The sequence below is a fragment of the Perissodus microlepis genome, chromosome 15, assembly GCF_051167445.1.
Source record: "Perissodus microlepis isolate ML-2025 ecotype Zambia chromosome 15, ASM5116744v1, whole genome shotgun sequence".
NCBI classification, from domain to species: Eukaryota; Metazoa; Chordata; class Actinopteri; order Cichliformes; family Cichlidae; genus Perissodus; species Perissodus microlepis.
Window position 1 is genome coordinate 14,871,893 of NC_140475.1, and position 24,505 is coordinate 14,896,397.

General features: G+C 39.2%; 1 long non-coding RNA gene across 4 annotated transcripts in view; it reads right to left on the minus strand.

Annotated features, from left to right (window-relative positions):
• Positions 1–379: 379 nt before the first annotated feature.
• LOC146371931 (uncharacterized) overlaps positions 380–24,505 on the minus strand; it is a 39,118-nt gene continuing 14,992 nt past the window's right edge. The window contains exons 1-4 of one of the 4 annotated variants that reach the window (XR_014802769.1): positions 6,670–15,195; positions 6,220–6,300; positions 3,921–4,036; positions 380–2,509 (exon numbers count right to left, since the gene is read on the minus strand). This is a non-coding gene — a long non-coding RNA (uncharacterized LOC146371931). Of the gene's footprint in view, positions 2,510–3,920; positions 4,037–6,219; positions 15,196–24,505 lie in introns of those variants that run through there. The other 3 variants (XR_014802770.1, XR_014802771.1, XR_014802768.1) reach the window with 3 other exon arrangements.

Consider the following 24,505-nt stretch of genomic DNA (forward strand, 5'->3'; position numbering starts at 1 on the left):
GGCCTAAACCTAATCATAACCTAATTGTAACCCTGACACTAAAACCACATTTTGAGTCTCAAAAATGTCTTCAAACTCATGGGGACGAGCATTTTGTCCTCATAAGGGACTGTTGGTCCCCACAAGTATAGTAGCATTCTAATTTTTGGTCCTCACAAAGATATATAAACATGAACACATATCCACACACTCAAGCACAGATATCTTCTATTTTGCAGTATCTCAGTATCTCTTCTACAAAACACTTCTTTCATGTCTCCTTCAGTTATGCTGATTTCTAAATAATTTGCACCACCAAAAACATTTTGTATATATAAAAAAAATCACAGTGCTTGCTATAGGCGTTTTCTTTAATATAGTTTATATATATGTTGTGATAAATTTGTTGGGACACTGTTGGTGTGCCTTTCTCTCAATATCCCCGCAGTATAACTGCAGTTGCAATTTAACTCCATTCACCTTCCCACACTATATGCATTATTATTAGATGTCCGTTTTGGGAAAAATGTGTTTTTCTGTTCGTGTTAATGTATGGCTCAGTCTCACTAGAGTAAAAATAGGAGGACAACCTCCTTGTGGAAAGGCAAACAGTTTCCAAACACATTGCAATCAGTCTGAGGCTATCATGGTCCTGGGTCTGACACCCAGGGCTTTGAGTTTTGCAGACCTACTCCCCACCTCGAAAGTAACCATTTCAAAGTCAGTAAGAAATCATTACGAGTTCATTACTTAAGGCTCCAGTCGCTGTTTTCTCTAGTGTGACTGTAGCATAAGGTTTGGGGGCTACCTTAGTCAAAAATGTAGTCAAACTAAAATGAACGTTCTAATAGAACTCAATGTATCTGAACCCTACAGTAAAGTCCAAATTCTCTTGGATGCCACATGCTTTGCCAGAAGGTTGCTGTGTCTCTAAGAGGATGGAGGAGATACCAGGAGACAGGCAGCTACTCCAGGAGACAGGTAGTTAGAGCTGGTCAAGGCTGTAGAAGGTCCTTAACTGACCAGCGGGACCATTATCTGCTCAATTGTGCAAGAAAGACTAGAATCAACACTGCCAGGGATCTACAAAATAACCTTCAGCAGGCCACTAGTGTGGCCTCATGTTGCAAGAGTATGCTGGCAGTTCCTGGAGGATGAACGAATTGATACTATTGACTGGCCCCCACACTCACCTGACCTAAATCCATTAGAACGCCTCTAGGACATTATGTTTCAGTCCAATTGACACCACCAGGTTGCACGTTGGATTGTTTAGGCGCTCAGTGATGCCCTGGTTCAGATCTGAGTTGAGATCTTCTGGGACACCTTTACACATCTCATAATGAACATGCCCCGAAGTTTTCAGGCATGCATACAGGCATGTGGGGTCATACAAACTACTACTATTTTGAGTTGCTGCAGTGAAATTTCAGCAAAATGGGCTAGCTTGCCACATGATTTTTCCACTTTGATTTTCATGCTATCTTTGAATCCAACCCTCTGTGGTTGATGCTTCTCAATTCGATCAAACGATGTGGCATCCTTTCATTCCTAACACATTACCTAGTTACCCACTGAATTTGAAGTTCAATTTATTTGAATCAAATTTCCAGTGTTCACAAAGCACAACACAATCAGCATGTAGTGCAAAAAGCCCACAACTGAAGAGCTGAAGTGTTGAAATGTCTCTTTTTTTTTTATTAACATTAACATTATCTGTTACTTTAATGATTAGTTATCAAACTGATTGCATATTAATATTCATTTTCAGCTGATGGACTAATCAATTCTTCAGCTCCACTTCACTGAAGTCTCTGAGCTCCTGGTAATGAGCATGAATAATGGTCTCATAGTTATGTTTATCCAACTCAAGTTTCTTGTTATAGCTAGGACTGCGGTCTTGGATGGATTTTGAGAAAGTTAGTGTAATGTAGGTTGCAGAGCGAAGACCTCAAGAGACAAAACTTTTTGCTTTGTGCAACCTCTTTTACAACTTGCTTTCTACAACTATTACAGCAACTGCATTCCTCCCAAAACTTATTTTGTAAGACAGGTTAGTAGTACGGAAACATGTTGTTTGGGTTACAAGGTCAGCAAGACAAACATGTACAGTAAAACTAAGACAAGAAATACTACAACAAATACTAATTCAACATACAGTCATTTATGCAGAATTACATTCATACACAAGAAATTGTTTTCAGATGAAGATAGAAATGCAAGAAACAAATTTCATCAAACAAAAACAGATTCTCACAAATTTTAGGCAATTCATTGAGCAATTTCATTTTGTCTTTGGCTTTTCCTTCAGCATCAGGAATGCATGAACGAAGTGCGGTCATAAATATCCAAGATAGCTCATTCACATTCTCAGTCAATACATTCTCCAGTGAGGCAGGTCGATGGTAATAAAACTAAAAAGTCAGTGCTATGACAATATCAGCCTGACCTCAGAGTCATCTCTCGTATAAGATCATTCATCTTTGTTGGCCACACCACTGAGTACAGCCTTGACATCTTGTCTGGCTCTCTGTGAAACAAGAAAAATACAATTATGACACTTTAATGCTTTGCATTGCTGAAATTGTCTTACAAGAATAAAGAGGACTTTCAAGTGGGTGTCTTTTGTCTTGTTCGTCCTGTTCAACTAGTGCTGCATGTATTTATTCAGGTGGGCTTCCTAAAGGCCACGTATTACTGACAATGTAAGATCTCACCGTTTTTAGCCTCTCCACTCTTTCCTGTCTCATAATATTTCCAGCAGTACACTTGCCAACAGGAAATAGGTTTAGCTTGCTTTCAAAAACAAATTTCTCTTACTCTTAAAATAACCCTTTCTGTCCAACATAGCGGGAAATGTTGTTTTATCCCAGTAATGGTGTTTTGGAGAAATATGAGTCAGGCTTCAAGAATACGTCACAGCAATGGTTCTGCATGGCTTAGGGATAAAAATGACTTACTCTTGTTCCTACATGGTATGAACCACAGCATTTTAATGATGCTGATGCTTATGGCACTGTTGACCATGTGTTTACTCCTGGACCCTGTCAAGCATACAGTCCAGAGGGGGCTTCTAGAGGAGTCCATCAGACTACTCTGCACTTTAAAAACAGATGCTCAAGGCATGAGGAGCGCTTCATTTAGGAATCGACACAAAGGGGTCCTGCCCAAGCATCACTATGTTACAGTCAAGGGATAACCAGGGTCATTGGATTTCATCCTTTGTGGTCCATAGATGTGTGTACAAATTCTCAGGGTGATCCATAGGTTAATATTTTGGGACCAAATAGTAGACAGATGGGGCAGATCAGTACTTCTTTCCCTAAAAATATCAAAAAACTATTTAAAGAAATGTTGAGAAAGAGACACAGTTAGAGGCACATTTCTGAAAAGATACGCTTAAATAAAGGTCTGACTCAACAAATCAAAAAAACCTTCCGAGCTGATTGTGGAGCTAAGGTACTTAAGACCCCTGGGACGTGAGAGAGTGCTGGCAGCTATGCCAGTTAGGTTTTTAGTCTCCCTTCACAGGACTACATACTGATATTGGCAGCATGGATCCATCTTTGTTTCAGTGCCATTGCTAATTTTACCCCCCATCCATTAAAGCTTCTTCTCTCCCCAGAGGCTTTTGAGAATGAGGGTTTCAGTCTCGGTGCCGCAGCTGGTAGCATCTGTATTCAAATCTCTGTAGTTACATCCCACCTGTTCCCCAGCTGAAGTACACACACACTTTAACTGTTAGCAATAAAGTTTGTTTTGGTTATGGTATTTTTTCCCTTACAGTGCCTTAACTCTCCCATGATTTAAACAGACAATCTGCTGAATAAATCACTGGAACTTGTTTCCCCAGTGTGGAGATTTTTGAGATCTCGGTCTCTGTCTTTGTCCCACTGGCTTTGGGTTGCCTAGAACAATGTTTGATGCAGAATAATACTTACTGTCTTTTGCTGTTCAGCCTCCATTGATCACTCCCCCATGGCTCATCTTCAGTGACCATCTTCCATCACTCTTGCTGGCTCTATTCATCCTCTGACTTTACTCTTCTACTGTCTTTCTACCAGTCATGTAGATATAAAATAAAGTTGGGTTAAGGCTGAACTAAACTTTGTAAATATCCACAAAGAAAACACACTTGCATAGTAGTTTTGTGAATTATAAAATTACACGTCTTTAAAATAGCATCCATTTGAATCTCAGCACTGCAACATTTATGCCAAATCCCAGGTTCAATGTGTTTAATCCTACCAAATTTTGTAAGACAAGAACTGTAAGCCACATATTTTACTGACACCTTGCAGTTCCTGGTAGAGGTGGTAATGTAACTCTTATTGCCTTAGGAAATAAGACATTTTGTCACCTCGAAAAATGTTGGGAACTTGTTTTAGGCCAATGGAAGCAATTTGTCAAGACAATTTGATTTCATCTAGTCTGCCCTGAGTCTTCAAGGCTTATCCCACAGCAAAAATCCTTATCGACTGTGACTTGCTTCTCATCCACACACACGTTGTCTAGCCTACAGTCTAGCCTGGTTCACCTTATAGTCTCAATTATCACACCTGCTACTGAGGGAAGATTCTCACATGCCTTTGACATTGGAAGAGTCAGAGCCAGAGTGGCTGATAAAGACTAATGAGAATACTTTAATATCTTACCAAAACATCAACACATTTTTCTTTTGCCAGTATAACTGGAGCCATTTACTGGAGCTATTTTGAACTTTAAACAGTCCAGCTTTAATGTGTGCTGAACACACATTTAAACACAACTATGAAATGTGACACAAACTCATTTACTGAGAATCCATCCATCTTCCACTTCTCTGAACTTATCTGAGTTTTCGTCATTGCAGGCTAAAAAGGGAATTCTAGAAGTCCCAACAACTCCCCAACAACACTTTGCATTTCCTCCTGGGGGATCCTGAAGTGTTCCCAGACCAGATGAGCATTACGTCTCCAATGAGCTCTGGGTCTACCCCAGTGTCTCTTCCCAGTTGGGCATGCCTGGGAAAACCTCCAAAGGGGGTTACCCAGGAAGCAGCCTAACCAGATGCCTGAACCACCTTTACTGTATTCGCTCAACACTCAGGAGCAGCGGCTCCACTGCAAGCTCCCTCCAGATGTCTGAGCTCTTCATCCTATCTCTAAGGCAAAGAGCCAAGCCACCTTGCAGATAATTACTTGTTATTAAATAGTTGACTAGATAGCATTTGCTGGTTATTAATTATCAGCTGTTTTGGGCAAAGCATAAAAGAGACCAAGCCTAGAGCAAAAGAAGGCTTAGACAATTTATATCATTTAGCACATGAAATGAACTTGTGATTTTTGTGAAGCTGTGCTATGTCTTTTTAAAACAGTAAAACTGTTTTTCTATCAAAGTTCTTGAGCATTGTTTTCTTAGCTCTTATAGGCACGCTTAGGTGTTTACATTTTTAATGTGGTTACTGGCTGTTTCGAGGAAATATAAGTATTTAAACTACATAGCAGATAAAAGTGGCACTAGATTATCTACATGGGCTGTTCAGTCCTTTTTTCTTTATTCAGTCAATGCCCTCAGACCTTGAGAAAATCTTTGCTAGTTTTTACTCTAGCAGCTAGCTAATATCTCATTATTTTATGTGATATCAGATTTTATGATCAGTTCCATGTGTATGTAACTCCAGATACCAAGCAATGCCTTTTTTGAGGTGATTAAAAAATAATAATTGAAAAAATTCTAAAATAATAATTATTCTTAATTTACCTGCATCCTTCCAGCAGAATGACTGTTAATAAATATATTTAATGTGGCACTGACCACTGCAGAAACCCTGCTTTGATTGAGAGGTAACCTTTCTATGTATGTAATATTTGTTTGCAAGACTATTGCATGATGGCTTTTGTTTTTGTACCAGTTCTGTATTGCTGGGTGAAATGCTAAGTAACATACATACTTAGCATAAAAATCTTGGGTGCTTTTCTCTTTTCTTTCCCATTTGCAGGTGTTGTACTAACTGACTGGAGTTTGGCTTAGCCTAATGAGATAGCAGATCATTATACATGAGCTACAATAATTTTCCTCAGCTCCCCAAACCTAGTTTTGTCTTAATTTTACATCCAAAGTTCGAGCTGTCCTGTATAGTTTTTGTACATTTTTAATCCTCAAAAGTACCAACTGTCTATTTTTGGGGGATCTAAAGAAAAAAGCTGCAATTAAGCCAGACTTGTAATCCAATTTAGAAGATTCCCATCGAACACTGACCGGTTTGGTGTTCCATTTTTTCCCAAAAGACGTCACAATGCTGTCTGCTCGATGTCCACCGTGAAGGATGCCCTGTATTCTCTTCCCATAAGAACAAAATAAAACAGAACAATAATAATAATCGAACAACAGAACAAAATAAAACATTTAAAACATCACGCTTGTGACAAGAATAAGAAAGTCATGAAAAGACACCTCACCATGAGGGAGACAAACTGGTGATCTCTCACTATGATGTTAATTTTTATCTGACTGAACTATTTTTAAATGTCTCACAAAGTCAGACTATCATACAAGTTATTTTGCCCTGCAGAGCAGTGAACACTTACTGTCTACACATTACCATACCCCATCCCAGCATACATTTATATAAGCCTGAGGTATATTACATGTCTTACAGTACTTCTGCCCAATACCTAAGAACACATATATAAATACATTACCACTCACCAACATGTTTACGTGTCATATGTATCTGCAACCTCTGGTTCTCGGTGTCAGGCTAATCCATATGTGAGCTGTCCCCACGGCAACAACCTCTCAACGTGTCTTTAACAAACCTTCCCAGTCTCCCAGAGCCTGAAATACAAACAGGCGCTCACACACGCATTTCCATTACATTCTATCCACCCACCTCCACATTCTTCCCGCCATCTGACACAGCAGCACCCTCCCTTTGATTCTTCGCTGGAGTAAACAGTCCCCCCGCCGCCATCACACCAGAGATGTTCTCATGAATATTCATCAAAGCCAAAGCTAGCGCCCAGAGGGGAGAGTCTCTTTGCGGGCAGCGTGAATTGGCCACTTCATCTTCAGGAACAACACTTGTTTATTTAGGTCTAGCAGTGGTTGTTTATTTCTGCCTTTATCCTGTGTCAGCCCGACTTTGGTCATGAACTTATACAACAAGAAAGGTTTCCTGGTTTGTTTCTGTGGATGTGAATGTTTACTGTCAATTATGGTGTGTTTGTTTATATCACTATAATGTGTGCATAGTGACTCAGCAATAACACAGATGTTCAGTTTTGCTGGAGAGACAAGAAGTTTACCTGTGCAGGTAACCATACGTGGCCCCAGTGCACTGTATGGCAATCTTTCCCAACATCTAATCAAAGACCGTAATGATGCAAAAGCAGTGGGAATAGCTACAACAGAGCGAGCATCACAATCAAGACAGCATCATCTCTTTAGGGAATTAATATTCAGAGAAACTGAAAATAACTTCTCCAAGGAGTTCAGCACAAAGTCCTTGTTTCATGTTCTTCTCATTGTCTGCACTAACACGTTTGCTTCTTGGCTTTATCTGGTCCCCCTGCAAGTCTTGGCAGTGATACAAGAGACTTTCTCAGATGTTGTTTACAACAAACAAATTTCTCCATAGGGGCCTCCCAGTGGAGAGATTTAGCTGCTGCTTCCACACCCAATAAGATTTGTTGCCGCACCAATAGTTATTAAGTCAAATATGATGGCGCCAACTGAGACTCTTGGAACTCCTTTTGAAACCATTGCCTTTATAGTGAAATAATTTCTCCTCTTATCTTCCGACACAACTTCTTTATCTTTGTCATGACCTTGCATGGCAGGTCTGGATAGTCTCTCTCTCTCTCTGATGATAAAATACAAAACAGCAGCGATGGTTTATGTTCAGATGTTTAATAATTTAGCAGGTGCACAGTGCAAAAGTACAGACAAAGAAAAAAAAATCCCTGCATATATTTAACTATTAGCTTTTAAATGTGACTTCACAGTGGCATCAGAGTTATCAGTGACTTCTGGTGCTGGAGGAACTCTGTCTCATGTTTCAGTCCCAATAAAAAAAGAATTCTATACACTAGAAGGAACAGAGTGTGGGTGGTTTCATATTATGTTGCAGAATTGTATATTTCGCAATAAACGTAAGACAGACATTTAGGAACTGAATAAAAAAATCATCAAAAACATCAGCAGTCACAAATCGTCTCAGCTGCTATAGCTGTAGTTATTCTATTTCCAATATATCACAATTAAGAGTCTTTCTTCCTAGCTTTCACTTTCAAGCAGAGGAACTGCAAATGTGTTGAACTTTGATGTTTACTGAAAAATGTGTTTTGAATAATGGAGTGTTAAGATTCTATTGAGGAGAGGATCAGATGAAGGACAGTGAGGGAGTCATGGTAAACAGACATGCCCGTAATGCTTTAGGACAACATATACTCATCAAGGTGAAAAAAGAAAAGAAAAAAACACCAACGCTCTCTCAAACACAGCAAGAATCTAAAGGGGGGGTGTCACTTGTTACTCGGGGGTCATCGCTATGGTAACTTATTCTGCAGACTACTACAAAGCAGAATCTGTTAGGTTTAAAATCAGAGATCGTCCTGACTTATCAATTCTCCAAAAAAGTACTGTCACCTTTCCTGGAAGATCCCTTGGACCTCTGTGCATGAATAGTCGTAGGATCTATTTTTTTCTTTCCTTTTTTTGGAAAGAAAAATAGTACCAAAAAATCTTTGCCTTTCCTGCATTTAGCCTGATTGCCACTGTTACAATTTGCTAAATGTACCGGGGTCAGGAGACACAGAGTCTGTTTAGACACAGGTGAAAACAACTGAAGACAGGTTACACGGTGAGGGAAAACAACGGGAATGAAAGAGGAAGTAATAACAAGGGAACCAAGACACCTCCAAGAAAAAACAGAGGAAACACAGGAGACACTAGAAAATGTAAAAAACACAAAACATGAGAAAGAATATCAGTTGAATCAAAAGTGGGACTAAAACACAAATACTAGACAGGAAACAAAGATAATAATGGCATGGGTCTGGTCAAGTAAAAAAAAAAGTGTTTGTGCAAAGTGCTGCATATACATTATGTTTATGTGACATTATATAGGTACAATATCTGATAAATAATTCCACAAATGTGGCCAGATCCCAGAGGTTTTTGCTACCATTGTTGCTGCCAGTCTCTGTGCTCATTAGCATCGCAAACGTATTACTTCGCACCCGAGACAGATGACATCAGAGGAAAGACAAATCACTTAAAAGTCAACTTTGCTTTGACAGGCAGAAAATAAAAGGAGTAAACAACAAAGGATGAGTTTTGATTGGTTTCACCAGTTATCTGGAAGTAGCGTGTGCTCAGTGGCAGCCTGCAGAAAAAGGCTGGGGCTGTACCACAAGGATCTTTTGTGCTTTCCCCTGGCTTTCCTTATATGGGGAAAGCCAGGGTGAGCTCTTCCATCTAGATGGAATGATTTATGTGTTCAGCACCGGCTGGTCATTGCTGATGTTTTTATTTATCTACTTGCTCCTTTCTGGTAGAAGCTCTGATGCAGTACAGCACCGGTGCAAAGGTCTTCTTCTCCTTCTTTCTGCATCCAGCCTGTTGTATTTTAAGCCTTGCTGTCAGAAATACCTACAGATGTGATAGAAGACCTAGTAGTCAAATGCCAGTGTGGGGCACAGCTAAACTCTTGTCTATTTCTGCTTCATAGCATTATCTGTAGACACTGCAGCAGCTAAATAGGCCCTGAACACACCTTTGCATAGAACAACATTATATAGCTCAATGGAGCGTTAATGACAGCACTTATACCAATTACGCTGTGCAGAACCATCTATTCGAACAATAGCAGCTTCTGTGCAGTCCTCCCACATAGAATCATTACTTCACTGTACTTTTATGCAAGTCACTAATATTAATGAAAACTACGCTAATTGCAGGTCCATCATGAAATTCTCCTTTCCGAGTGTGGGGAAAATTCCTTAACCTAAGTTTAGACCATAAAAAATCCTTACTTTTATGATATGTTATCTCTTTTTATGAACTCACTGCTGTTCTATTCAGTGCTTAGCAGCCACGTCTTTTTAGGCTTGCTTCTCCACCTCCCCTGCCCTCCTTTTTGTCATCTCTCTTGGCTTTTTTCAACTTTTTTCTTTTTTCCCCGCCTCCCCAATCTCACCATAAATTGGATGGCAGGCAATTAAGTGAGTTGTCGGAGGGCTCGCTGACAGCAATTACAAGGTGTGTAGGAATTCATGGGGAGACACGACGCCCTGCACTTTTGATTTCTAGACTGATGTCTCTTTTTCCTCTTTCCTTTTCAGGATGGAGAATAAGTTTAGAAAGGGGAGGGAAAGAAAAGTGAGGGAGCAAAAGGTTCAGGACGGCTTAAATGAGACAGAGGAATGAAGAAAAAGGAGGTGGGATGTAGATGGAGTTGAGAAAAATGAGTGCTCAGGAGAGAAAAACAACAAAGGGAGGATAGCAGAGGGTGGAAAGTGATCAAAGCCCAGCCAGGGTTTTTGTCAAAGACTGCGGGCTGACTCAAAAGAAACTGGAGTTAACCTTATTACACACTCTGCAATCAGCAGTGAACACAAACAAAAGCTGTGGAAGAAAACAGTGGGAATATGTCATTATTTTACTTATTGTTTTTGAGAGGGCTTAGGGTGTTTGGAAACAGGCAATCTCCAAAACATTTGGACATCCCACACGCTGTACAGGCATTATCAGTATTAATGAAAGTTTCAACTTTTTGAGAGTTCAATGGTCTGATTTGATTCAGCTATTGTATTTTTCCCGAATTCCCTCATCTTGCTCTGTCAGTGTATTTCCAATTATTATTTTTTCAAATTTGATTTAACTGGGTGAATGGAGCAGAGGTTAGCAATCTATTCATCAAAGGAGACAAGGAAGCAATCAGGTTACAATTGGCTTCCTTAGTAAATTGATGTCTTTAACATCATGAACACGAGAATCTCTGCTTCTATAATTGAAGCAGAGGAGTACAGAAATCTGATTTTCCCTGGTAGTTTTATTTGAGACAATACAGATCAAAATCATTCTACTTTGCAGGACAGTTAGGAGTTTGAAAGGGTAGAATTTTCTCCTGATATATAGTATACATCTAGTCCAGTTATGTCAATACAATTTTTAATTATGATATCAGTTTAATGACATAATCAAAAAAAGTTTTATATACTATATATTATTACAAAATATATAAAATTAATCTCTCTCATGCACGTGTTTAAGCTATCAACCATGAAGAAAATGACTGCGTTGTCCCAAATGATAAGAGGAGAAATTACTTCATTACACCAAGAAGGCAAAGTTTCTAAAAAGATAAACACATTTTGCAGCATAGAAGGTAAGACTGTAAATTATGGGGCAAGAGCAAAATTTCTACATGGAGAAAAAGACCATTTAAACCAGAGCCAGAGATGGACGCATGCGATACCAACCAAACCTTGCAGGAGAACCAAATACAAGCAGGAACAGCTGTCAACAAAATGGACAGGGTGTATACCTATGCTTGGTATAGCATGTAGGGGTCTTACACATATAATTTATTTCTTTTTTAAACAGCATATTTTAAGTGCAATATGGATTCTCTGGAGATTCAATTTCATATGTAGAATTTCTTAAGCGGTATCTTATTAACATCCCAAATGAAGCCCAGCTGTAACGTTACAGTTACATATAATTGTATGCATTCATTTGGTGATGCAGAAAATTATAGTTGTAAGTATAGAATCAAGCTGCTAAGTCTGTTTTACACTGCTAGAATTGCAGCTAAGGTTAAATGTTTCCAGTTTAAAGTTTCAGAACTCTAATGTGCAGAAATCAACAGCATCATCGAGAGTGAGCTCATTGTTTTTTTTTATCATCATCACCACCTGATAACATCTCAGACTTGAGAGCTGATCAAATGTTGAGGTGCCCGAGACCACCTCCTCCAGTGTCTTAGTGTGGGTTCATAGGGATAGGGATAGCTCAGTAGGTAGAGTGGATGCCCCATGATCGGAAGGTCGGGGGTTCGAGTCCACTGAACGGCTACCCTGAGGTACCGCTGAGCAAGGTACCGTCCCTACACACTGCTCCCCAGTGGGCAGCCACCAATGTTGCTGCCCACTGGGTGAATGGGTTAAATGCAGAGGAGTAATTTCCCTACGGGGACTAACAGATACACATTACATTATCCATCCCCCTCAAGCTTAGAAGGAGAACTTGAGGATCCTTCACAGCATCTATGCTGTTCTAAGGACTGTGCTTTTCTTGGCAGAGTAATTTCTGGCATCGACTGGAGCCGCTCGCTCAGTTTGGGGATCATTCATCTTCTCAGCTCCTCTCTCGGCCCTTGGTATTTCTCCAGCTTCTCGTGTTTCTTCTCGCTGATGCTGCTATCACTTGGTACAGCTGCATCTATCATAATGGCTGCCTTCCTCTGTTTGTCCACCACTGCTATGTCTGGTTAGTTAGCCATCACTAGTTTGTGCATTTGTATCTGGAAGTCTCACTATATCTTAGCTCAGTCATTCTCAACCACCCTAAGTGAGCTGTCCCATTTTGACCTTGGCTGTTGAGGCTTCTCTGCTCACAGCCAGATCTCTCTCAGTCCCATTGCCACCAGAAACATGAATTAATTTATAAATGTCCAAAGTTTTTCTTTTTAAATTCTGGCATTGAGGATAATTTTTTTAAGTGTGTTCAGTTCTATAAGAAAAAAAAAGTAATTCTCCGTCTTTGAATGAAAGAAGTCTAGGAAAACAGCAGGAAAGCCAGCACAATGGACTTAAAGAAAAAAGCAGAGTTGCCCTGCAAGAATGCTGAATTAGCCACAGCATTTGCTACAATATGACATAATTGGGCAAGTTGTTGCATTAGCCTGACATACATGCAAGTGCACATTCATTAGGCGATTACTTTAGATGGTGACTGCTGTATTTCGCTATTCACCTAATGACTGTCCTGATGAAGGACTGTTGAAGAGTGATGTGAAGTGAGTATCACAAATCATTATGAATAATTTTTTTTTTTACTCCAACTAAACTTGCCACCAACACTGCAGGGGACTGTTTTTACTCCGAATATCTGCTAAATAAGTTGCTTTCTACAACTGATTATTGGACTGTTTCTAAAATTGAGACAGATTCATGCTGTGAAAGCTTTGCTCTGTCTGCCTCCTCATCTTCTCCTCACTGTGCCATCAGTCTGCTACACCATGCACGCACACACCAAACAGAAGAGAAAAAAAACCCATTTTGTATCATGACAAATAAAGTTCTTTAAAATGACACCAAAGTATTGAAGGAATCTAATTACAAACAACTGAGCACCGAGGTTTTTATAACAAAAAAGAAAAGAAAAGAAGAAAGAAACGTGAGAGACAGCCATGAGGAAATGCACTATAATGTGACCATTTGTGCCTCATTACACTCTGGACGAAGGCTTTATCACGCTGAAGTGGGCAAGACCCTCCCCCCATCTCAACTGTTTCAGGATATGAAGCGCATCCGAGGATTAAAGGAGCTAATTGATATTTGTTTTCTGTCCATCTGGAGCCGTGTCAAAAAGCAGCTAATACTTTCATTACCATGTAAACCACGCTGTTTCTTTCTTTTTTTCTGTAACAGCAGCAAAGTCTGAGGTTCATTAACAGAGCCCTTGTGCCCAGGACCACAAATAATGAACCCAAGACTTACTCTGGGGTGCGCGCACACACACACACGCATGCATGCACGGATTTAGTTTTTGTCCCCATAAGCAAAACACGTCCCTGTAATGTGGCACTATCAAGACATATTGGGCCTCATAACAAGAGGAAAACACACACACACACACGCACGCACACACACGCACGCACGCACACACACACACACACACACACACACACACACACACGCACGCACGCACACAGGGGTTGCATGTTTGGCCCCATAAGAACAACACGTTCCCATGATGTGATACTATCAAAAGATATAGGTCCTCACAACAAGAGTAACACACACATACAGGCACACTAACACATACACACACGCATACACACACATGTACCACAGCAAAGGCGCACAGGCACAAACACTTATTCTAGAAAGCGGTTTCCAAATTCACTGTTGAATAATAAATACCGGCACGCATATACAAAAGCATTGTCACACCCACACTTATTTTAAATGCTTTATACGAATTCATTGTTGAATAATACATCAAAAGCATGGTTTAAGGACACAGAGTAGAAAGCAAGGTCACAACCTCACTGCTTGGTTATCTGTTCGTGCATCATTAAGAGCTACATAAATTAGAGACAGTCTACCCTTATTGCGCTGTACTGTACATTAAAAGAAACGTAAGAAGCAGAATACAGGATAAATGAAGAAAACATGCTCCTCTTTAATCCTGAACACTGGTCCACTGGAAGTCACCAACTGGTTCGTGTGCAGTTGAATTCTGCAGATTCTGTGCAAAAGCATTTTTCGTCTCTGTGTTTATTTTATTTTATTTATATGCTAATGTTGGATCAATAAGACTCAGTTTTAATGTATTCTACATAATAATTTCATTGTTTTCATTATATTCACGCATCATTTCTATAGGTACAAGGGCTCATTTTTTTCCTTTTCACGCTCACGCTTGAGAAAATCTAAATATTGACCCTACTAATGGTAAAACAAGCTCAGCCCTTATGCATATTTCTAGACATTTTAAGGAACAAATAGCTCCACAAGCATTTAGCATGCTTGCAAGTATATAGATAACAGCACCTTTAAACAATATACTTAGTTTTTTTGTTATTTCCCAAATTTATATTAACTTCATGTTTTCATTGAAGTTGATAGAGCGCAAGATCAGTAAACATTTCAGCTGCATTAATTCTATAGGATTTTTCTGGCTGTATCAGGATGTCATTTTTGCCATTTTTAATCTCACCTACAATAAAAAGGCTTTTGTCTTGCTGATTCTCCAGCCAAGAGAAACAGCCATTAATCACCTATTTGATCCCGTGAGTAAACAGAGATATGAACAACAACTAGTCGGAAAGCAAGGTTATTGTATTTTTCATCACAGAGAATAAAGCTGCACAAAAATACTATATGTTAGCAGCTGACTTAACGACTTTAATACATGTGGTAAACAAAGGGAGCTGTGTGCTAAATTACATGTTTAAATGAATAATTTTTCTACCTCTAAAACAGCAGGTAGAGCTTGACAAGACTGTGCTTCTCTGCAATCACTCATGCAGGCAGCTTTACTCACACTCCAGTTATTTGTCATGCATGTGTCTGCTATTTCATGGTTTATCATATCATATGATAATCTTTCAAGATTTTGAATAAAGAGAAGACATTTCTTTCTCTTTATTGATCATAATCAACAGACTGTCACTCATTTGGTAGGGCACCAAACGGAGACAGGCTATGTTTGGACAGAATCTGATGGGATTCACAGGCCCTCGCTTGGTTTTGTGTGCTCGAATACATCGACACATCTCTGTTAATAGATTTACTTAGCCACAGTTAATGTAAGCCGACATTGACCTTAACCAGGAAACAAAGCTCTGGGCTGTGAACTGGAACAGACATAGGGAGAGAGATGGCAGTGGATAATGGAGAGGAAAAACAGGAAAATAAAGAGATGGAGACACTGGAGTATTGGTAAGGAAAGAATAATCCAGAGGGGAAAAAAGCAAAGCAAATAAAGAGGAGAAAACAGCCTCGAGGACAGATGGGGTAATAACACATATGTCCATACACACATGGATTGGTCTGAGGCTTATTTCCCCTTAAATTATTAAAGAAAATATAATAACACAATACGGATTCTTTAACTTCCTGTACAACACATTTCTGAATTAGAGTACTTCCTGTTTTACAAAGAACTAAGTCCAATCAAAAATAATTTGAGGGAGAAGCCAACCTTACAAAGCTCACGATGTTAACTATAATAGCTGCATCATAGATGAAGGTGTGTCAGCTGGCAAAAAATCTGTTGCTTTTTTTAAAACATGAAGCCAAGGTTAAATTTATTCATCTCTTCCATTTCCTGATCTAACGACAAGGAGTCTAGTCTTCCTGTGTGTGTATGTGTGTATGCGTGTGTGTGTGCGCGTGTGTGGAGTTGAACGGTTGTGTATTTTTCAAGCCACATCCACTTTTGACTGGTCCAATCCACTCCTAGGGATTTGATTTAAATAGAGTTGCAAGTTGGGATAAGCCATTTCAGGCACCCCTGGTTCCAAAAGTAAAAAATCCCATCCACTTTTCCCATAGAAAATGTTTCATGACTCACAGCTTGCGCACTCATACACCTTGGATAAGCATCAACCACGGCAATCATCAGACCAAATTATTAACAACTGTGTTCCAAAATATCTAGTTATTTGATGGAAGGTCCAAGGTAAGAGCTTGTGTGCATAACATTTTCAGGGAATGACTCACAGCCCTTTTTGCAAAGAAAGCATGCAGTGGATTGCAAATCTTTCAAACACATCAAATGTTAAACTAAATCCTTTGTTTTCAAAAAAATCTATTCTTATTTCTAATTTTATGCCAGCAATGTGTTAAAAAAAAGTTTTTACAAGAGTAACAAAAAATTGTAAAAAGTTGTGCAGCGCTACAGAAAACCGCTTGATGGAACAACAAATGAGGTTAACTGGCAACCAAATTGTAACATGACTGGATATAAAAAGAGCATCCCGAAGTGGCCGAGTCTTTCAGAAGTAGAGATGGTGACGGGTTCACAGGCTAGTGAAAGAGCATGGGCAAATAGTTCAACAATTAAATAGTAATGTTTTTCAGCATAAGGTTTTGGGGATTTCATCATCCATACTTAATAATATCATACATGATAGCACAGAATCCACACAAATCTGTATGCAAGGGAAGAGGCAGAAAACCAGTGTGTGGTTTTGGCTGTGATCTTCAGCCCCTCTTGCAGGCTTTGTGTTTAAAACAGGCACAACTCTATGCTGGAAATCACTGCATGGGCTCGGGAAAACTCCTGAAAATGCCTTGTTGGTAAACTTCCACAAATGCAAATTAAAACCCTACCATGCAAAGTAATGAAAATGAGAAAGTATAAAACAAGAGCCAAAGGCACTTCCTATTTAAAAGGAGACACAGTGGAAACTGTCCTGTGGTCTGACAAAACAAAATTTGGAATTCCTTTTGGAAATCAAGGACACTGCTTCCTCTAGTTCAAAGAAGAGAGAGAGCATCCAGCTGGTTATCAGCCCACAGTGCACAGGCCAGCACCCAAGATGGTATTGAGGGTGCATGAGTACACATAATGTGGGTGACTTGCAAATATGTGAAGCCTAACTAATGCTGATTTATATTTACAGGTTTTTGAGCAACATGCACAACTCTGCTGGTTAAATCCAATCTGCAAGCTTAAAGTTCTGTGAACTACTAACGCTGAGAGCCGAGTTTGATGTAGACTAAAGTTAATAGTCTTCATCAAACCAAGAGCACAATCTACAACTTAAACAAAAGTACTTTTAAAATCTGCGTCAGATATTTTTCTTTTATTCTTTTCCTGTTTGTGCCAAAGCAGTGTTTGGGCTGTGGCACTGAAGATTTGGACAAAAATGGCTGATTTAGGCTGCTCTGCTGGTCTTCCACAGCCAAGATTCTATGCAATTCCCTAAGCACTGAGATTGTGAAGTTAAAAGTGCCTTTCGTGCCGCTGTAAACAGCTGAGCGTGAACTATTTTATTTTTTTGATCTATGCCATTTGTTGTCACTTACTACTTGGACATCTGGTTTTGCATATGTTGGTATGTCCTTTAACACACCATCTTCTTTACCTTTATCTTCTGTTAGTTTACAGTGAACGCTGTAAATGCTGATGTCAACAGAATCTGCTGGAGATGCATAGGACAAGTCTTTCACTCAAGATTTAATTTAAAAGCCAGAGGCATAGCGATACTTATTCACAAGGAGATTTTCTTTGAAACAAAGGAAGTTATTGCAGATGTGGGTGGTCCGTATTATCCTCTGGCTAGCTCCTTAATAAACTGGTGACTCTGCTAGTATCTATAACCCCAACTGGGATGATGAAGCCTTCATTTTCTCCAGATTTTCCAGTTTTGCAAACGCCTATCCAGACTCATTCAGCCACTGGAAATTGTCCTCTGCCTTAAGCATCTTTATTTCACAAAATTGGCTTATGTGACCCCTGGTAGTTTAAATATCAAGAGAGTTGAGCTTACTCCTTTTTCTCTCCTGTGAACCAAATATTCTCCTGTATTGAATATATCTTTATTAGTATTACACTAATTCCCCTCAGGTCAAAGTATTATAGCATGGGGATATCAGATCATGCTCTCCTGCATATTCTGTCTCCACATCTGACAAGGTTTTACCTTTTTTAATAGATTTTATTTTTAAAGCACTTATTTCCAATGACCTCTGAAGTGGTGGTGGAGAATGTATTTGATCAAGTTGAGTGTACCGCTGGTTTTAAATGTGCTATACAAATAAAGTTGTATTGCATTGTACTCTTTAAAGAGGAGCAAAACAAGATGCCTTCTCCCCCCCTTGCTTTTTGACCTTGCTATTAAACCATTAGCAATTTATTTATGCTGGTGTCAAACTTTTTCACAAGGATACAGCTTACAAAACTGCCTTATATGCTGATGATTGCTGTATGATTGCCAGCAATCCCATGTCCTCAATATCACCAATCCTTAATAATATGAGATCTCTTTGAGTAGCTATAGAGACAGTTTTCTCAGTTCACAAGTCTTTATTGCACTCAAGGAATTACTTGCACCAGCAGATCTCAACAAGGCGCTATTTCTGGAGCTGATGCAGGGTGCTGGGCAGGAGTTCATTAGGAGACGGGATAGAGTGATTAGTCCAGGTGAAACTGTTAGGAAGTGTTCAGAGAAATGCACCTAACATGAGAGAGCTGAGTGTGAGAACTGGCTTATTTGTATTCACTAAGGCAATGTCTCTGGTGATGGGCATTTGTTTGCTGGCAGTGGGTGCTGGAGGTCATTGGAGGTAAGGCAGACAGGTAATCAATGCAGAGAATGTAGTGATGAAGGTTTCCAGGAGGAATGAGCCAGCTTGGTTTCGGCAGGTAAGTTGATCCATCAATGGGGCCCACTCCTCAGCCACACAGAAGAAAGTAGAATGCAGGAGAAAAAAAAAAGACATTAAGCTGAGAAACTAAAGGAAATGCAGGAAAACCATGGAGGAGTTTGATTATTGGTCTAGGTGTGCAGAAAATCTGGTGGGGACTGGATGCAGGAACTGGAACTTAAATACAGGGAACAGGTATTTAAGATCCGGCAACAGGTGTGGAGGCCAAAGAGCGTGAAATGGCAGCTTGACCCTGAGGTGAAACAGTGCCTGCCCAACCGAAGCTGGTCCTCAGAGCGGGAGCAAAACACAAGCAAACTAGTGCAGACCATGACAATACTCTGCTTTTGCCTTGATGATATCAAATATCTCAAATATAACCAAACATCTGTGATCAATAGATGAAAAGAAGATATAGAACAGCAGTGCACAATGGCAAGCTGCATTCATTTGATCAAAATGAAGGTAGTTCCCAAATTTTTATACTGCTTCCAAAATATCCCCACTTTTCATTCTAAAGAAACCATTTGGAATAATTGATTAATTTTTAAATTTATGTGAAATGGTCAACAACTACTGGTCAGCAGGCGTTTTTTGGAGTCAGAAGGAGGAAGGAGCAGTGTTGGTCAAGTTACTTGGGCTGAAAGATCTATCGCTTTATCACCTATTCAGGTTGTAAATCGTGTTTTTAAAAAGTAACTAAGTAATTAATTACTTTTGAAGTAATCAGTAACTAATTACTGATTACTTCCCCAAAAAAGTAATCCCCTTACTTTACTGATTACTTCAAAAGTAATTAATTACTTAGTTACTTTTTAAAAACACGATTTACAACCTGAATAGGTGATAAAGCGATAGATCTTTCAGCCCAATTCTACTTTTTCTGCATAATCCATCATACAAAATGTAATCAAATGGAAAAGTATCTTTTTAAAACTTGTTTTATTAGTTTTAGTCTTTTAACTTTATGCATCAAGCAAAAATTTAATTATATGCAACATTCTCTGACTGGAAGAAATTTGTTTAACATTTAAACCTATTTTCTGCACATTCCAGCACATAAAATAAAATATATTTTTTGTGTTTACACTCACTCTTTCAAATAGATGCAAGTAAAACACAGCAGAAAATAAATACAACCAAAGACTAGCGGTCCTGTTGCTCTATTTTCACCTGTATAGCAGGAGTGGGGTAGGCGGAGGTTTACCCTGGTGCAGGTGTGCCGCAGCGGTCAGTGGAAGAATCGGCGAGTTTGTCTGTGAATTTCCCATTACGTCGGAGCGCACTCTGTAAAATAGTTTCTGTAAAATAGTCAGATGTCTATTCATATTAATGTACAGAATTCACCTGCTTGCTGCTACTACTGCACATTCACCCAATGTATATACTATATATATATATATATATATATATATATATATATATATATAAAATGTTCTTCCTCTACCCCCCCATCTTTTGCACATGTCGAGGAGCGTGTCAGGCTACATTTCACTGTGTGTTATACTTGCATGTGACAAATAAAGAACCTTGAACCTTGAACCTTGAACTCGGTGCTTGCTTGGAAGTTTAGGATTTTTTTTCGCTCTAAAAAGAAGTTTTCTTCCCACGCACAACGGACACTAACGTTTTTGTCACTTCTTATGGAATCAAACTCAAAATAAGGTCAGTACTTCCACGCTTTAAACGCTGCACGCTCATACTCTCTCCCGCACTCGATATATGATCCATTGTTGGTCTGCGCACAGCTGTTGTCACGAACGTCGCACTCGCTTATGTCACTGTCATGAGACATTCTCGCAAAAAAATTAGTAACGCAGTAACGCAGCGTTCCTACGGGAAAGTAACAGTAATCTAATTACCGGTTTTGCAATAGTAATCCCTTACTTTACTCGTTACTTGAAAAAGTAATCGTATTAATCGGATTACTTGTAATCGATTACAACTAACGCGTTACTGCCCATCTCTGGGAAGGAGTGCACTCAATCGCTTGTAAAATGTTCAAAAATGTTTCTTCTGTGTGCATCGGAATATTAGTGAATGCATGTCAGACTGGGGTACAGTGGAATCACATTACTGTTCTATTCATTTGTTAGTTTCTGCTCCTTTATGATGCTCAGCAGAGGGCTCAGTCCATTTCATACACTTTGGTTGCAGTTCAGGAAGCATTTTGGATTGCAAAGCCCTTCTGTAATGGGACCTATCATTTTCATACCTGTTGGAATGGATGTGGCTTTCTGTGCCTGGCATCATTAATAGCATACATCTGATTTGGGTTGTTTTCTTTTGACAGCATATTCACATCCCTTGAACAGCTTGCAATGAAATTTAAACTACCATGCACCAACTTTTTAGATCTTCCAACTGAGAAATTTTGTCAAGAAACAATATGGCTCTTTTCCTAACATGTCCCAGGCTACTCCAGTAGAAAATTCACTTAAGAATAAGGTTATTATTCCCCACGTTTATGGATTAATTAGTGAATCCGGTGCATGTCTCATTGGGAACAGGATTCCTTTCAAATGTATCTTGAAGTGTTGCTCTTTTAAGACTGTCCCGCTATTACACTAAAGCTAAATTATGCTAGATACAGTCTAATTTCACCCCATATGTGACAGATGTTACGTTTCTCATGGTAATTCTGGTGAGCTAGATCCTCTGATTGTCATATTTAGCTGAAACCTGAGACTGCTACCCGGTCAAAAAATGTGTGTAATGCTGTTTGTTTTGCTTGCCTTCTAGTTTATCTTCTTAGTCTTTTAAACTGGAAAGGTTTTAAGTCGCTCTCCTATGCCAGATGTCTGAAGCATGTTGTGTTCCCTTAGAAAAGGTTAGAAAATAATAAACATGTTCTAAAAGGAAAGAAAAGTGAGTTCTGTAAGATATGAGCTCATTTTTCATCATGCTGGACTTTTGTCAGTGGGATAGCAAATTAAAATCATCCATAATAAAGTCTTCTTATCCAGCTCTTGATAACCACAGTCGCTGTAAACAAGTGTTATTTTTTGTTTATTTTTGCTTTGTTAAGGTAAATGTGTCATAAAATGTTAGGGCATGTAGGGCACTTCTAATTACTTTTCAAACAGTTTGAAAGAAGAGATTATAAGGGCTGAAAAAAGGGAAGGGGATTCTTCATTATATTGTTCTTAATGTGTTGCTACCATATGATTAGCACTGTGTTATATTACAGTGGGTCCATATTGTAGAGGTTTAACATTCACCTAACAAGCAAACGATACCAGGAGGAGATATAAATCAACCATATGGAGCTTTCTGCTGGGGCGATCCACTGTGAATAAGGGAGCAGCTGAAAGCAACTCTGTATATTATTACAAAGTTTAATAAAGAGAAGCTCCTAAAATATTCTGGGTCAGATATATGTTACATTACTTAGTAAAAAAAAAGAAAAGACACAAGACATCAAGTTAACTTGACTTTTGACTTGTTGCTGACTTTACAGGTTTGGAAGTTTAGAAAAAAGTTCTTTCAACTTGAATTTTTTTGTTTCATTTAATTAGAATGTTCCTGTGAGGCTAACAAAATAAATGAATAAATAAAAAATCATTTAAAAAATGCTCAAGTTCTTGTTGAGTAAACAATAAAACGTCAGGGTTTGAACTCAGGACCTTTCACAATGGAAGAAAAGGCTTGTACCCCTCAGACACTGAATGCACCTACAGACTCAACATTTAGGGCAGCGGTCTCCAACCTTTTTTGCGTCACGGACCGGTTTATGCCCGACAATATTTTCACGGACCGGCCTTTAAGGTGTTGCGGATAAATACAACAAAATAAAACTAGTACCGGTACCGAAAAAAAGAAAATTTATTCATAACACACGTGAAAAGACCCAGGAAAACCGAGTTAACGATAAAAACGATAACAAAATAACGCTGAAAAGCGATAAAAACCCTGAAAACTATACATTTCACACCTGAACCTCAACTCTCGCGGCCCGGTACCAAACGACTCACGGACCGGTACCGGTCCGAGGCCTGGGGGTTGGGGACCGCTGATTTAGGGAATGCTGACTAAACATACATGTGACAGGCTAAAGTATTGTTGAATAAAGTCTTGAATATCCTACTCAACTCGTATTGAGTTTCAACTGCTTCAGAAAGTTAATTAAAATAAAATGAATCACATCTTTAGCACTGAAGTTCTCTTAGTCATTGAAGTAAAGATTCAAAAACCTTTTCAAGTAACAGTTGTAAGAATTCTGAAACTGAAACGCCGGCAGTATTGTTCCATCTTCACATACCGTGACACCCATGCAGAGCTGTTAATGCGGAGTTAAAGCATGCTAATCTGGTGAAAGTTGTATTTTTTGCAGATCATTCACACTATAAGTCCGCTGGAACAACATCACAATAAAGGCGTCATTTCCTCTGAAGATATATCAAAGTATTAGCAAAAAATGCAACCCAACAACTGAGATATTGATTCTGGTTTTTGAGAATAACTACGGCCTAATATCCAGTGTTTGAACCGTTCAAGTGAGACATCAGTGTTATACAAATTATTAATGCCACAAATTTGCTTTTCAAAGTCAAAGGGAGCATGAAAGCACTGAACGCTAAAGTGTGTGTGTGTGTGTGTGTGTGTATACATACACTTAGTTTCACACTAATTACAGTGAACAAGACAGTTAGAACTCGTGTATCGATTCAAATTTTATTAACAATCAATGCAATGGAAAACAGATGCACATACACTCACAGGGAGGTATGCACGCATCATGCTGTTATCGGGCATTTCTCATAGGAAACTTGAGCTTTTGGTTTTTCCAGTGACAAATCTTTTATTTTTGACTCAAATTAAGCTCAAAACTTTACTTTGTTTGAGATCAACAGTTGCTAATTGTCATTTTTACATTGTACAAACATACCTGCAAGAACACCGGATGACACTTTTTTCATTGACCAACCCAGCCCCGTCTGCTACCTCATAAAACATTTTTAGGGATCATGGGCAAGTCCTTATCACCAAATATCAGTGTTCAACCTCACTAATGCTGAATGGGAGCAGATCACCGCAGCCAGGTGGCCAAAATATTGTGGAAAATGTCGGTATGGGCTGCTGTGCAGCATACCACAGATGAAAAATCAATTGCACATAGGAGCAATATGGGGGTGTCTACACACTTTTGAACAAATAGCAAGTGCAAAGGCAGGAAAGTAGGAAGAGAAAGAAAGTGTTAAAGACAAAAGGTTATGAAGAGGAGGGATATATCAATGAGGAGGATAGAGGTAGTCTCTGTATGGAATAGAGAAAGAGCAGAAAAAAAGCGAAGGTCAGCGATGGATGAAAACGTGTAGGTGATGCAGATGTTTACATGTATAGATAAAGGGAAAGCAGAAGGAGTGACTATAGGCAGCGTGTGGCCCTGAGTGTGTCACTGCAGGCTGTGGTGCTGGGCAGCTGTCCAGCAG